Source organism: Danio rerio, chromosome 25, assembly GCF_052040795.2.
Source record: "Danio rerio strain M-AB ecotype USA chromosome 25, GRCz13ab, whole genome shotgun sequence".
NCBI classification, from domain to species: Eukaryota; Metazoa; Chordata; class Actinopteri; order Cypriniformes; family Danionidae; genus Danio; species Danio rerio.
Window position 1 is genome coordinate 10,520,333 of NC_141045.1, and position 15,842 is coordinate 10,536,174.

Consider the following 15,842-nt stretch of genomic DNA (forward strand, 5'->3'; position numbering starts at 1 on the left):
AAAAATTAGACTGCAAAATCAGAATTGTAATGAATTCGCAGGGATAGTAAACTTACAATTGTGAGATTGTAAACTCAGAATATGGAGATTGTTAACTCAAAATTGCAACATACAGACAGATTGTATACCTATTTGAGAGACTTTAAATTCAGAATCGTGAGATAGTACCTGCATAATTGCAAAATCAAACTTGAGATAAAAAAAACAGGATTACAAGATTGTAAAATCATTATAGCTGTAAATAAATAAAAATAATAAATTTTACTCGATTTTAATCAAAATGTGCTTAATAGAGCTTTATTACCTCATTGACACATCTGCTTTCTCTATGTGCATTTAGCTAATGTATAGAGCAAAATATATTATTCTTTATTAGAGCACCATAGACAGAGAAAGTAGTGGCTAAACTATGACCCTTCCCACGTTGTTTTCTGATTTGATTCAGCTGTAAAGAGCCTTGGACAACTGCCTTACTGAAACTTTTCCGTAGCTTGCACACTTGAGTTGTGACTGAGATATCGTAAAGCTTGGCACCGCTTCTCTGGTTCAACGAGGGGAGGAATATATTTATGCAAGGAACATATGCATGCAAGGGCTGCTATTAACATCAAGCAGTATTACTCAAAACAAGGTTTGGGGCCACTGTGAGTAATTTCCAGTGAATGCTCGCAGTCTGTTCTCTACTGCCTCTGTCCTTGGAAGTGAAATACGGAATTAAAATCACCCAGTACTTGTTTTTGAAGGGCTTTTTTTCGGATATTACATTCATATAGTGTGCAGTGCAGCCTCTTGTGAATGTAAAAGGCTGATAAAAATCAAAAAGTTATTGTCTTTAAAAAGGAATGAATGGTCATGAGCCACATGAAAGTCGTTTCAGCTTTGCTTCCTGCAAAAAACTGAAAAAGTTTTAAAATGTTTTTGCATAATGCCTGTATGTAGCCTTCATTTGACTCTCAAACTTTGTAGTTGTAGCTGAGGCCTGGAACAGTCTGGTTTATGCTGTTAATGTGTTGCGATAATGCAGTTTTCTGATTTGCAAAATGAAAATCAATTTCAAAGGGTTCGTGCAGTAAAACCAACAGCACTGTTATAGTTCATATCATTGTGTTTATTATTGACAAAACAAGTAACCAATAAAAATCTGGCTGTGCCATCTGACCAATCAGAGAAAAGTAGTCTCTCGGAGGAGGAAATCGCAAAGAACGGATCTTTAAACAAAGCATTTCAGACACTTTGAGAAAAGAACTTTTCAAATTGTAAACTAAGAATTGTACTTTAAAATTTAGTATTGTTCGACTGTACACTTATATTAGCGAGGTTGAAAACTTAGAATCATAAGATTGTAAACTTAAAATCGTGAGACTGTACACTTAGAATAGCGAGATTGTAAACTTGGAATTCACAGGATTGTAAACTTAGAATTCACAAGATTGTAAACTTCGGAAAAATCATGAAACTAAACTTAGAATAGAGAGATTGTGAACTTGAAATTGTGAGATTGTAAACTTAGAATTCGCAAGATAGTAAACTTTGAATCATGAAATTGGAAACTCAGAATCGTGATGTTATAAATTTAGAATTTACAAGACCGTAAACTTAAAATCGTGAGACTGTAAATTTGGAATAGTTAGACAACACTAAATAAAATTAAAAAAATTACAAAATTGTAAACTGAGAATTCACAAGTCTGTAAACGTAAAAGCATTACAATTGGAATTGTGAGATTGTAAATTTAGAAATGCAAGATTATAAACTTGAAATCGTGAGATTGTAAACTAAGTAACACAAGACTGTAAACTTGGAATTGTGAGACCACACACAGAATAGTGAGATTGCAATATTGGAATCATGAGATTGTAAAATTAGAACCACAATGTTGTAATGCTGTAGTATTTGCAATACTGTAAACTTAAACTTGCAAGATTGTAAACTTGGAATCACGAGATTGTAAACCAAGAATCATGAGACTGTACACTTGGAATAGAGATATTGTAAACTTGGAATTATGACATTGTAAACTTAGAATAACTAGAATTGCAAAACTGTATACTGGGAATTGTGAGATTACACTTTAAAAAATTGCAAGATAGTAAACTTAGAATCGCGAAATTGTAAATTTGGAATTAAGTGAATTGTAAACTTGGAATCACGAGTGTATACTTGAAATTGTGAGACTGCACGTAAAATCACAAGATTGCAAACTTGGAATAGTGAGATTGTGAACTTATAATAATGAGATTGTAAACTTAGAATCGCAAGACTGTAAACTTAGATTCGTGAGACTGTACACCGAGAATTGTGAAACTACATTTAAAATTGCATGATTGTAAACTTAGAATCGAGGAATTGTAAACTTGGAATCGCAAGACTGTAAACTTAGATTCGTGAGACTGGGAATTGTGAAACTACAATTAAATCGTGAGAATGTAAACTTAGAATCGTGGGATTGTAAACATAAAATAATGAGACTGTAAACTTCGATTTGTGAGACTATATACCGGGAATTGTGGAACTACATTTAAAATTGCGAGATTGTAAACTTAGAATCACAAGATTGTAAACTTAAAATCGCAGGATTGTGAACTTGGAATCGCAAGACTGTAAACTTAGATTTGTGAGACAGTATGCCAGGAATTATGAAACTACATTTAAAATAAACTTGAAATTGCGAGATTGTAAACTTGGTATCACGAGATAGTAAACTTACAATTGCGAGATTTTAAACTTAGTATCGCGGGATTGTAAACTAGGAATCACAAGTTTGTAAACTTAGACTTGCAAGACTGTATACTCGGAATTGTGAGACTACACTTAAAATCATAAGATTGTACACTTGGAATAGTGAGATTGTAAACTTAGAATAATGAGATTGTAAACTTAGAATTACTTAGAACAGCAAGACCGCAAACTTAGAATCACAAGACTGTAAACTGGGAATTATGAGACTACACTTAAAATCACTACAAACTTAAAATTCACAAAAATGTAAACATGGAATTGCAAGATGGTAAAATTGTAATAGTGAAATTGTAAACTTGGAGAAGCGATATTGTAAATTTAGACTCATGAGATTGTAAACTTAGAATCATAACCTTGTAAACTTTTACGCAGAGTTCAGACTGCAAGATTTTCAAAGCAGTCGTGTAACAGATGTTTTTACACTGCATGATTACCTGGGGTAGCTATTCATGGCTGCTTTGTTTACACTGCAAGATGTATCGGCGACAGGGGGTTTCACACTGCATGACATTACAATAGAAATAATCGCCGACAACTTTGCCTCAGTCCGCATTCTACGTCTCTCAAAACCAAACACTTATAAGAAGTGACATGAAAACGTGAGGTCACGTATATCTTTGATTAATAACTACATATTGAGAAAGAAGCCTTTAGTGGGATAGAAAGTGTACTTATTTTGCTTACCTGGCCTTTGAAGAGAATTATGGATTTCTTTTTTCTGTTTTGACTCCATTGTGAAATTGTTCAGATGACACGTCAAACAGACACGGGTGCTCCAGCCAAATTTAACATTTTTTTCTATATTTCCTGAATCCAAATAGACTGAAAAAAATGCCCTTTTAACTTCTCCCTCATCCTCCCACTGGACTGCAAGTACCCATACTATGGGGAAACTCAGAACTGAGTTGTAAAGATATTTGAAATTGTAAACTTAAATTGTTAAAAATCTGTAATTAATTCATAAGACTGTAAACTAAAAAAAACACTACAAGAATTAGATAAAACTGGATTATCATAAGCAAATTAAAGTGTTTTTTGATGTTGGACGGATGCAAAATAACTGTAGGAGAATCAAAACAGAATAAGAAGTTCTAAAATAGCGTTTTAAGGGGGGTTTAATCTATAAATCTGTTGTTTTTCACTCCTCAAATGAATAATCCGAGCTGAATTTACAACCAATCAAGCGCATGTCCTTTATCTAATTATCAATCAGAGTAAGATGCTGAGATGGACTATCTAAGTGCCCTCCAAAATCAAGGGCATACAGAATGAAGGGCACTTTTTCGAATGGCTTAAATCAACATCAAACCTGATTACCGTTTCCCCGCATGTCTGCTTATTTAATTTGGTTCAAACAGAGAGGTTGCTCCTGAATACAGCAACATAAGCAGACCTCCGCTTTGTTGTTATCTGTCAAAGTCACGGCGGCTTTTGAAAAACGAGCTCTTTTAAAGGAAAAGTTCATCCAAAGAGAAAGTGGTATGACTTAAAATAAATAAATCCAAATAAAAGACTGTGCTCATAATTCTTTCCAGTTTAATAATGGGGAATGAAGCTTTTAAAGGGATAGTTCACCAAAAAATAAAAATGTTTACTTTTTACTCACACTCAAGTGGTGTGCAAGTTTTTGACTCTTCTAAAGCATAAAAATACTATAATATGTTTGCAGATATTTAATAAACATGCCAAGTGAACATTCCTGTTCATCTAAAAAAAATGCTGAAGTGAGATATTCTGCTTTGAAAATGTGCGTTACGTGCCAGAATGGCTGTCTTTGTTTTGCTCCCTTTAACCTGCCCAAAACCCTTAATATCTAGCAGACCCTGGGTAGCCTTTGTCGAAAACCATGTATTTCGTTCAATTAGTCAAGAAAGCTCGCAAAGTATGCGTCCATGACTGAAAAGCAACCTCCGGTGGACATTAGCAGCCTCTGAAATGAGACACAGATTCAGAGTTCCACATGGGCAGCTTACATTGTAACCCTATGTCCTAACAGCACGCTACCTGATAAGAATTGCAGTCATAATTAATTGGGCTGTTTGCACCAGACGAAACACGGCGGAATTTAAATACAGTTTTTCAGAATACTGCACTCCAATAAAATGATAAGGTTTATAATCTAATTAATACATAGACCTTTAACATTATTAAAGTATGTTGAATCACTGATATATGTTGGCTTGCACTGAGTCACAGTTTTAAAGTTCAATTTTAAATGGTTTATTTTTTTTTTCAAGATCTGAGGTGAACTATCTGCTGCTGATTTCAGTATTATGGCTATAAATGTCATGTGAAATGGCATTCAAACTTACATTATTAGCATTTAACAATGGATAAAGTACACAAGGTGTACCTTAGGTGATTATTGTCAGTTTAAATTTTTAGTTTTTTTCAGCTGTAAGAAATAGTAGTCGTTTCTAAAATAAATTTCAGGTGTTGGTTGGGACGAGAACTAATAAAGAAAATATTCACTCTATGGTGTGCCAATACTTTCATTTTGAACACGGTCTAAATCAGCTTTTAGGCTCGAAAGTCAGACACATTGCTGTTGGTGTCATCAATCTGGCAACCTGCGCTTGGGTTGTTTTGAACCAGTAGTGCAATACCTTGTTCAACCACTGGGTGTCAATTTTGCATACTGCACTTTTAAATTTTTAAAAATGATATAAAAGAATCATTTTTGGTCAAATAAAATCAATACAGTTTCAACTTTATATAAATCAGAGATTACAGACTACATAAAGTGCACAATTTTGCATTAACATACAAATAATTTTGAATCTAAATTTAAATAAAAATGAAATGCCAATTTAGACTGTACAAAGGTTTAAAAAGAAAAAAAAAACATGCATGTTAATAAACATTTGACTGAACAGACTGAATTATATTTACTGATAATTAAAAATATAAAATAATTATATTTATCAAACTTAGTTATTGCATTTATAGTCAAATTGTTTCTTAATTAATTATTATTATAAAGGTATGTAGTCATTCAAATTATATTTATATAAAAAATGTTCAGTGTAGTCATCATAACTGAGCAACAGACAGCTAAATCAAACAAGTCTCTCTTTTTAATCAAAATCACATTTCAAACTAAAAAAATTAAATAGTAATAGTAATTATCTTTATACATTAGCAATATTATTTTAATGTGTATTTATTAATATAATTAAAAATCAATTAATAATCAGGGTGGTACATGGGTTCAGAGGTTAGCACTATCGCTGTCACGACACTAGACGAAAAGGATCCAATTGCTAGTGTTTAATAAACTTAAAAATTTAACAAAGGATATCACTGGAGTGAACTGGAGACAAGAAAGTTCAAAACAAGAGAGCCACGGGTCACAATGAAGACATCAATGAACAACGAATAATTCTGGAAAACAACAGACAGAAACAAGACAAACAACGGACTGGTAACCAGAACATACCACATGAGGAAATATATAGCCAGGCAAATAAGGACCAGCTGGATGATGATTAAGTCAGCTGATGACATCAGCTGATCCTAAAGCACGCTGTCAACACAAAAGGTAAACAAACACACACCCTCACACATGACAACACACAAGGCAAGATACATAACATACAGGAGGAACACATAGATCCATAAACCGTGACAATCGCCTCACAGCAAGAAGGTTGCTGGTCCAAGTCCCATCTGGGCCAGTTGACATTTCAGTGTGGAGTTTGCATGTTTTCCCCGTGATGGTGTGGATTCCGTCCAGGTGCTTCGGTTTCCCCCACAGTCCAAACACATGCGCTATAGGTGATTTGGATTAAACAAATTGGCCGTAGTGTATGAGTGTGTGTAAATGTGAGTGTGTTAGTGCGTTTCCCAGTACTGGGTTGTGGCTGGAAGAGCATCAAACTGCATAAAAAATAGGCTGGAATAGTTGGCGGATCATTCCGCTGTGGCAACCCCTGATAATTAAAGCAATAAGCTAAAGGAAAATGAATTAATGAATCATTAACCCAAAATCATTAATTAGGACTGTTTTGTAGTTTCAAAATCATATTTCTGTATTGTACTTTGTTAAAACTTAAGCTAATATGAAGTGTTTAATATCAACTTGCTTAATCTTTCCTCAAATGGTGCTTTTATGCTGTTCCTGCATCTTTTCTGAACACAAAACAAGCACTTGATCGAGACTGATTCAGTTATCTACTTCCTTTACATTCTCACTTACAGGTTTTTTTTAATGTATATAAAATTCAGTCCAGTTGAGAGTTTTTGTTACCCCAATAGTCTAAATCACAGGTTAAACTGTAATGATTTATTTATTATTTTATCTGATGGTGAAAAGCTGTGTTTCCCTGTGTTTTTGACAGCTGATGGCACTGAATGGCTCTATGGAAGCTGTCAGAGGCCAAAAAGAGCAAAGTACGGCGTATGCTAACAATTAGATCACAAAAGTGAAAGAGTGATTGGGATCGAATGGAGGGATGGATTTGGACGGGTAAGAGTCACTGGCACATCCAGTATTGATTGAATCCAGCCAGAGCTGATGAGGAAAATGATAGCTGTAGTGAAGAGTAGAACGAGAAAACGGAGAACAACAAGCAAAGCCACAGTGTTTAATGTTCAGTATTCAGTTCTGATACACAGCATACTGTATAAAAACAATATTGACCAAAAATAGAAATAAAAAAAACATATATAACATTTATATTATATATTCATAAAAATGGACCTATATTCAATAAAATACCAAATTAATGTTAAAATATTTTAAATATTAATATTCATCCATTCATTTATTTTATTTTCAGCTTTGTCGCTTTATTAGTCTGGGGTCGCTACAGTTTTTTTTTTTTTTTTTTTGGACGTGTGGGGGGAAACCGGAGCAACTTTAGGAAACTCACACGAACACCTGGAATATTATTATTTATGTATTTATATAATTTAAAGAAATTTAATATTTTATTTTATTTATTTTTTAGAAAAGCAGAGTTCATTTGGTACCTGCTTTTTTGTTTTATGATATATATATATATATATATATATATATATATATATATATATATATATATATATATATATATATATATATATATATATATATAATGATTGTGTATTTCACATTTTTTGCTATTTTTTTATTTTAATTTTGGTTTTAAAAATGAAAACTATAAACTATACTTTTAAAAAAATATAAATAAACATTTTTACTTAAAATTATTAATTTTTTATTTGTTACAAAAAAAATATTTTACCCATGTATGAAATTTGTAATTAATCTTTTATTTATTTCTTTAAATTAAATTAGATGAATATAAATCTAATCAGGGCTTCTGGTAGTACCGAGAATAGCAATGTCCACTAAAGGAGGTCAGGCCTTCTCTTTTATGGCCCCTAAATTTTGGAATAGCCTTCCTGATAATGTCTGAAGCTCAGAAACTCTCTCTCTCTCTCTTTCGGTTCAAAACTCAATGCATCACATAACGACATGATACATGGGTGTGCTCCATGCAGGTGAGTGAGCTTGACTAACCGCCTGTAGGACACACTCATCCAGCCTTAATGCAGCTGGCATTTTGTTAGAAACACTCCTATAATTTACATGTTTGTTTATATCACTGTTGCTTTTATTTATAGCACTTCTTTTTTGCATACGCTATGAACAGCAGCTACGCTAATTGTCTTTGTTCTTTATGTCCAACTGAGGATACTCAGATTGTGCAGCATCATTGATGTGATCCAAGTCTGGTGAAAAGATGATGCCAACCATAAAAGACTTCTAGAGGTCTCCATAATCCTGGACCAGGCTGTATCTAGAGAAGATGCTGTGGTGGTCATGGAGGAGTGGACAGCATGAGACATCTAAGCTTTTCACTCATCATAGCACACATGCTGCTTATGATGTGACAATAAAAGTGATTTGATTCCAGTCAGAAAATTCTGCGGTGACCTACTCACAACTGCAGATTTTTTTCACAATGGACGTCCAGCATTCTTCAGCCTCCGGCGCCTAGACTTCAGCTCTGCACAAGTAGTTTGGCCGGACAAGAAATGGTCGTGCCCAACTGAGCCTGGTTTCTCTCAAGCTTTTTTTCCCCCTTCACTTTCATCAATTGGTGAAGTGTTTTCTCACCAATGTTGCTTGGTTTTGGGACTTGTGAAGCTGTGCATTGATGAATTTGCTCTTCGGTGTTTGGACTTTCAGCAGTGAAAATGAAACCACACTGAACTGAATTTTAAGTCTGAAAACTGAACCGACACACTTTTAATTTACTAGAACTTCTATATTAAGCTGCTTTGACACAATCTACATTCCAAATACGCTATAGAAATAAAGATGAATTAAATTAAATAATTAGTATTTATTACTTGTTTTGAAAATAAAACAAAATCTGTTATAAAAAATACATTTAAATACACATTTAATACAAATTTATATTAGATTAATAGGCATTTTATTAAAAATTAAAGATCCATTTTACATAAACATTTAATTGTATAATTTATTTTTCATGTTATTTAGTTTCTTTATTGGACACAGTGTAGAGATAATGACAGTCTTGTCCTTCAGTGGTCTCCAGCTTGACTCTGCCGGGAAGGAGGGTCTCAGAGGGGATTGCACTGGATGAATGAGGCTCAGGACAGGGAAAAAGAGTCACCCTGCAGGAGCACAGACTCCAGCTTTTATTAGTGGTGGAGGTTGGAGGACTGAGAGACTGAGAAACAGCCTGTGTCTCATTACCGAGCGTCAGGCGCCTTCAATCAAACATCAGTCTTCATCCAGTGTGGGCCGCTAAGCATTTTTCTTACCACTAATAACCCACAATGGCATTCTGATGAAATTTCAGATTGGATCATGCAACTGTTTTTATTGTGCTGTTTCTATATTCTGGATCTTTACTCTTCTGTGTGGATGTCTATACTTTCTCTATGGGACTAATAATTAGATGAATAAGAGAGCTGTGACTTTATCCCAAAATTCATACTCTTTTCTTTTACAATTCAACGTTTACAATCTTACCATTATGAATGTGAAGGTTATACAAAATTTGCAGTTGAAACCGAGCATCAGAAAGGGGAAAAAAAGCTAATTTAACTAACTTTGAACATGGCATGGTGGCTGGTGCTAGAAGGACTGGTCTGAGTATTTCAGAAACTGATAATCTACTGGGATTTTCACGCACAACCATCTCTAGGGTTTACAGAGAATGGTCTGAAAAAGAGAAAATATCCTGTGAGTGGAAACTCTGCGGGCACAAATGCCTTGTTGATGCCAGAGGTCAAAGGAGAATGGCCAGACTGGTCCCAGCTGATAAAAAGCTAACAGTAACTCAAATGACCACTCGTTATAACTGAGGTATACAAACTGAACATACAAAACGTCCAACCTACAGCAGCGGAAGACCACATCGGGTGCCGTTCCTGTCAGCTAGAACAGGAAACTGAGACTACTTTTCGTACAGGCTCACCAATATTGGACAATAAAAGATTAGAAAGACGTTGCCTGGGCTGATGAGTCTTGATTTCTGCTGCAACATTTGGATGGTAGAGTCAGAAATTGGCATCAACAACATGAAAGCATGGATCCATCCTGCCTTGTTTTAACGGTTCAGGCTGGTGGTGGTGTAATGGTGTGGGGGATATTTTCTTGGCACACTTTGAGCTCATTAGTACCAATTGAGCATTGCGTCAACGCCACAGCCTACCTAAGTATTGTTGCTGACCCTGTTCATCTCTTCATGACCAGTGTCAATGGCTACTTCTAGCAGGATAATGCGCCATTTCATAAAGCGTGAATCATCTCAGACTGATTTCTTGAACATGACAACGTGTTCACTTTACTCAAATGGCCTCCACAATCACCAGAATTCAATCCAAGAGTATCTTTGGGATGTGGTGGAACGGGACATTCGCATCAAGAATGTGCAGCTAACAAAATTGCAGCAACTGCATGATGCTATCATGTCAATAAGGAACAAATATAACCATATAGAAATGCCAAATTATGTTGGATTTGAAACATATAGAGACAATTAAAGGTATTTTCTCACAATTAAAAGTAATTCACATTTCTTTAACAAATAAAAATTTAATAATGAATGTTTTTTTTTTTTTTTTTTTTAGAAACCTAAGGCAGAATTTCAGAAGGTACAATTGGAATTTGCAGAGAAAGGAAATGTCTCTGTAACTAGAAAGTTAAGAATTTTTTTTTTTAATGTTATAACAGTTAATAGGCAGTGGTGAACATAACTGGTAGTGTTCGCAGGTGTGCATGCACAACAAAAAAAAATAAAATACAGACCAGATATGGCACTAGAGAAGGGCTTTTGCATGATTGAAATGACAGGAGACATGCATAAGATTTTGCAATTTTACCATGTCTGTGGTCTAGTATGCGGTACAAATAACACTAAATAACAGAAGTGAGGTGTTATTAATCACTTAAGAGTTTGTCAAGCAATGTATTTATGCATTTAATCACTCACTTTTTTGACACACATAACTAAAACACTGCAAGCAGAGCGAATGTCTGTTCAATTTCTCCTCAACTTCAGCAGAAATCAAACAAAACATTGTTCATTTGAACATTTGCATTAAATTCCCAATAAAAAGACAAGTCAAACTTTAAAAGGGAACTACATTTTTAGGTAACACTTTATTTTTATGGGCTATTTGAGTAATAGTAGACTGTCTGCTTAATATCTGCTGATACTGCTCCTTCAACAGACATTTAACTGACTATAAGAACTATATGCACTTTGCAAGTATATGTCAACTTACACTAACCCTAACCCCAACCTAACAGTCTACTTATAATCTAATGAGAATGAGTTGGCATGCAGATGCAGTATAACTTCAATTCAACAAACAGACAATCAAAATAAAGTGTGGACCATTTTCTACAGTCCAGGGGTGGCAGTGGGAGGTCAATTGAATTAAATGCAGGTGCTAGCCAATCAACTGAGCCAAATGTGAAATCACCAGCTAATCCTGTGATGCCATATAAGCGAATCATATGTTTAGATTTCAAAGATATAAAACACATGCCATATATGTACATAAATATTTAACATAAAATTGTAATAGTTAAAATAGGTCATTCTAAATAAATATGACAGGATGGCTGACTGTGCCATGAACAGTGTAAGGATGAACTGCGAACTTGAATTGAGAAAAAAAAAAGTGCAAGGATACACAACACTCATCCATGCTGGCTCCACACAAATCTATTAAGTTAACTACTCAGGATTAAGTGGAATTAACTTAAACCAATAAAGTACTCCCAAAAAACTCACAAATTGGGTTGTTTCAGCTTATTTTGAACAATTTGAACAAGCAGAATTTTTTAATAGGCCTCTATATTCCGATATTATAGACAGAAGGGGGTTAATAGAGGGGGAAGTATAATTTTATACTTCATAAAATTACAAGCGTGAGATTTAAACCTACCATATGTTAGAAAAACAATCATAACTTTGACATGTTCATTTATTTATTTGTTTGTTTTAATATAATGTATTTGTTGAAGCATTTTCCTTCCTTCCAGAACAGAACATGAATTACCACAGTGAAAATGAAACTCTGACTAGTCATTATGTAAGTTAATTACCTCACTAGAGCTTTCGGCAAGATAAAACTGTTTGTTTGTGTGTGCGTTTGTGTGCACAGACCTTCTATCTACCCATCATGCAATTTTGCAAATGAGGCTTGGCAAGTTCACCATAACCTCCTAAACGCATTTCAGCGGCACGGTAAAAAAAAATTAAACTATTGACATTTGTACGGACGTGCTGTTTGCCGTCTTTAAATGTCACTGATTGTGGGGATAGGGCTTATTCTGAATGGGATTTCTGATTGGCCTGCATTCACTGTAAACGCTCGACTCATTTCCACTTGATTTCATGGTAAGCGGCGATAAATATGCTGGATAACATTTACCAGGAAAGCCAGAAATTAAATCATTCAAAGGAATTTATTTATTTATTTTGTGGGAAACGCTAAAGCTGTTTGTTTCATATTTGTATGGGACACAGGCTGTTTGTGACAGAGAAATTTACTGCTCATTGACAAATTAATGTTAGAACTCACAAATATGAAGTCACAAATATTACAATTCAAAAATCTCACTGATTTTATATATATATATATATATATATATATATATATATATATATATATATATATATATATATATATATATATATATATATATATATATAAACTTGTTAAATTTACATATCGGCTCTCACATACTCCATTTTTGGAAAATCTTGGAGGTCAGGATGTACATGACTGAATCTTGTAATAGCCGAACAATAAGATTCACCTTCGATCCTGCGCTCAGCAAACCTCTGGCATGTGATCTTCTAGAGGACAACGCGTGTTTGTTTGTGAAGGCCGACCTTATGGCTAAACATAATTAGGCAGGATTAGCAGAGAAGCAGCCTCGTCTCATTATCGCTAGGCCGCATGTCTATCTCACCCGAGTTTTAATTACGCTCGACCGAGGGGCCCGATACTCCCTCTGAAAGCATTTGATCTTCAAAGGGCCCTCCGTGTCACCAAAAACCCAAACAGATTCGGTCTCCATCTGAGGTTGCGGAAGGAGGTAAACCAGAAATCCACCACACAGTCTCCGTCGTACATTGTGGCGGTTATAAATAACGGCATGGATGAGCATATACTGTATACTGTGCCCTCCAATAATATTGCCACCCTTGGTAAAAAAAAAAAGAAGGCTGTGAAAATTTTGCTTGAAATATTAGAGAAGTAAATAAACAAATAATATTTTTATTTAAATTTAATTTAAAATTGAAGACGCTTGACCATAAAGAACAAACCAATTATTATCTAACTAATTATCCAACCGTGATTCTTGGAGATTGTTTTTTGTTTTAACATGAATCAGTTTTTTTTCAACATTTGCATAAAATAAAATAAAATAGAGTGGATGTTCGTAGCATTGGTATCCTAGCAACCAACAGCAAACAAGGCAATTATAATAGAGGCAGCAAATGCATTTCCACCTTTCATTATTCACATTTACACAAGTCCAAAACCACCTCAAGTGAGCGTAAAAATTCACAAAATAAAAGATATTTACATTGGAAATTAGGCGTTTCCATGACTTGTTTCCCACACAGTCCTTCAAAATGTGCATTAGCAAAGCGTTATAGAAACAACTTGCTGTGACAATAGCTAGATTTCCATCCTAACATGAAGCAAAAAAAAAAAAAGAAAAGAAAATAAGACCTATATGCGAATTAGATGTGCTTCGGTCATGTTATTAAAGGGGCTGATTGTAGTATTGGTAACCTAGTAACCAATAATAAACAAGGCAACTCTAACAGCATGTGTAAATAAATCACGCTATTTAAAGAGGCGCATGAACGTTTTAGGGTTTACTCGGGTCACTCACGGGTCACACTCGCTTAATTTGTGTCATGGGTGGGGCTTCTGTCTACACGATGGCTTACGTGGATTTTTTTCAGAGAGTAGCTGTGCTTTATGCCGAGTTCAGACTGCATGATTTTAGCCCCGATTTTGACTCGCCGACAGGTTTTGAGAAATCGCAGACAAATGGCTGAAATCACAGGCAAATCTGTGCTCATGCACGTGAGTGACAATCACACAATGTGAACAATCAAAAACGCGATCTGAGAAAATCACAGATGAGTCGCCGATGTGAGTGAGATATTTGGCGTGCTAAATATCTGGAGCTGTTGGCGATTCAAACCAAGCCTTGTGAAATGAGTTTTGACTGAAAATAACATCGGCGATCACCTACAGCCAATGACAAAGCAGCATTCAATCGTGCGTGTGTGTGTGTGTGTGTGTGTACCTGCAGGCCAGCGGGAGGTTGGGGGAGAAGTTAAAACGGCTCATTTTCAGTTTATTTGGACCCAAGAAATGGAGGAAAATCTAGTGGAAGTTTGACAGGAGCACACTGTTTGACGTGTCATTTGAGCAATATCACAATCAGGTTAAAAAAGAAAAAAGTTGAGGAGAAATTGCTAATTCCCTTCAAACCCAGGTGAGCAAATATGTGCATTTTCTAAAGGCTTCTTTCTCATTATGTAGTTAATAACAAAATATATACTACCTGTGTTTGGTTGTGAGACATAGTTTGGACAAAGTTGTCAGCGATCCTTCTCCCTATTGTAAAGTCACGCAGTGTGAAACCCCCTGTCGCTGATCCATCTTGCAGTGTAAACAAAGTGGCGTCAAACTGGACAACTGCAACTCTCTGCTAGCGGGGGTTCCAGCTAACTCTTTCAAGCCCATTCAGCTGCTCCAGAACACAGCAGCACGAGTGGTCTTTAATGAACCTAAAAGAGCACATGTCACTCCACTACTCATCCGTTTGCACTGGCTGCCAGTTGCTGCTCGCATCAAATTCAAAGCTCTGATGTTTGCTTACAAAGTGACTTCTGGCTTTGCTCCTTCCTATCTGCTCTCACTTCTGCAGATCTATGTGCCCTCCAGAAACTTACGTTCTGTGAATGAACGTCGCCTCGTGGTTCCATCCCAAAGAGGGAAGAAATCACTTTCCCGAACGCTCGCGTTCAATCTGCCCAGTTGGTGGAATGAACTCCCTAACTGCATCAGAACAGCAGAGTCACTCGCTACTTTCAAGAAACGACTAAAAACTCAACTATTTAGTCTCCACTTCACTTTCTAATCTGCAATTGCCTCTCTGGATATCACACTAACTGTACTCAAAAAAAAAAAAAAAAAATACTAATACTTTCCTTCTTAGACTTTACAGACCTGAAACTTACCTATAGTACTTATTAATTGTTGCTCTTATAGTTGTGTAAATTGTTTCCTTGTCCTCATTTATGTCGCTTTGGATAAAAGCGTCTGCTAAATGACTAAATGTAAATGTAGCGACAAAATGCTAGCCCAGACGAATTGAGAGAAAATGATGACACAATTTGAATTGTTTGGTTGAACTATCCCTTTAACAGACATATTCATAAATGTTTACTCCTAAAATTCGGTGATTTTCCAGGACTTTTAAGTTAATTTTCATTACCTAATGTCTACGCAAACATGGTAAATAATAAGAAAAACAATGCAGGTTCAAATGTATTACAGCGCGCAAAAATAGATTTAGTTTAAATGTATTT

At 35.1% G+C, this 15,842-nt stretch overlaps 1 long non-coding RNA gene across 1 annotated transcript; it reads right to left on the bottom strand.

Moving 5' to 3' along the window:
* Positions 1-721: 721 nt before the first annotated feature.
* LOC147830799 (uncharacterized) lies at positions 722-5,606 on the bottom strand. Its single transcript, XR_015526206.1, has 3 exons — positions 3,634-5,606; positions 2,600-3,575; positions 722-2,468 (listed from the first exon to the last, which is right to left on the bottom strand). It is a non-coding gene; the product is annotated as an uncharacterized LOC147830799 (long non-coding RNA).
* Between the last annotated feature and the right edge of the window lie 10,236 nt (positions 5,607-15,842).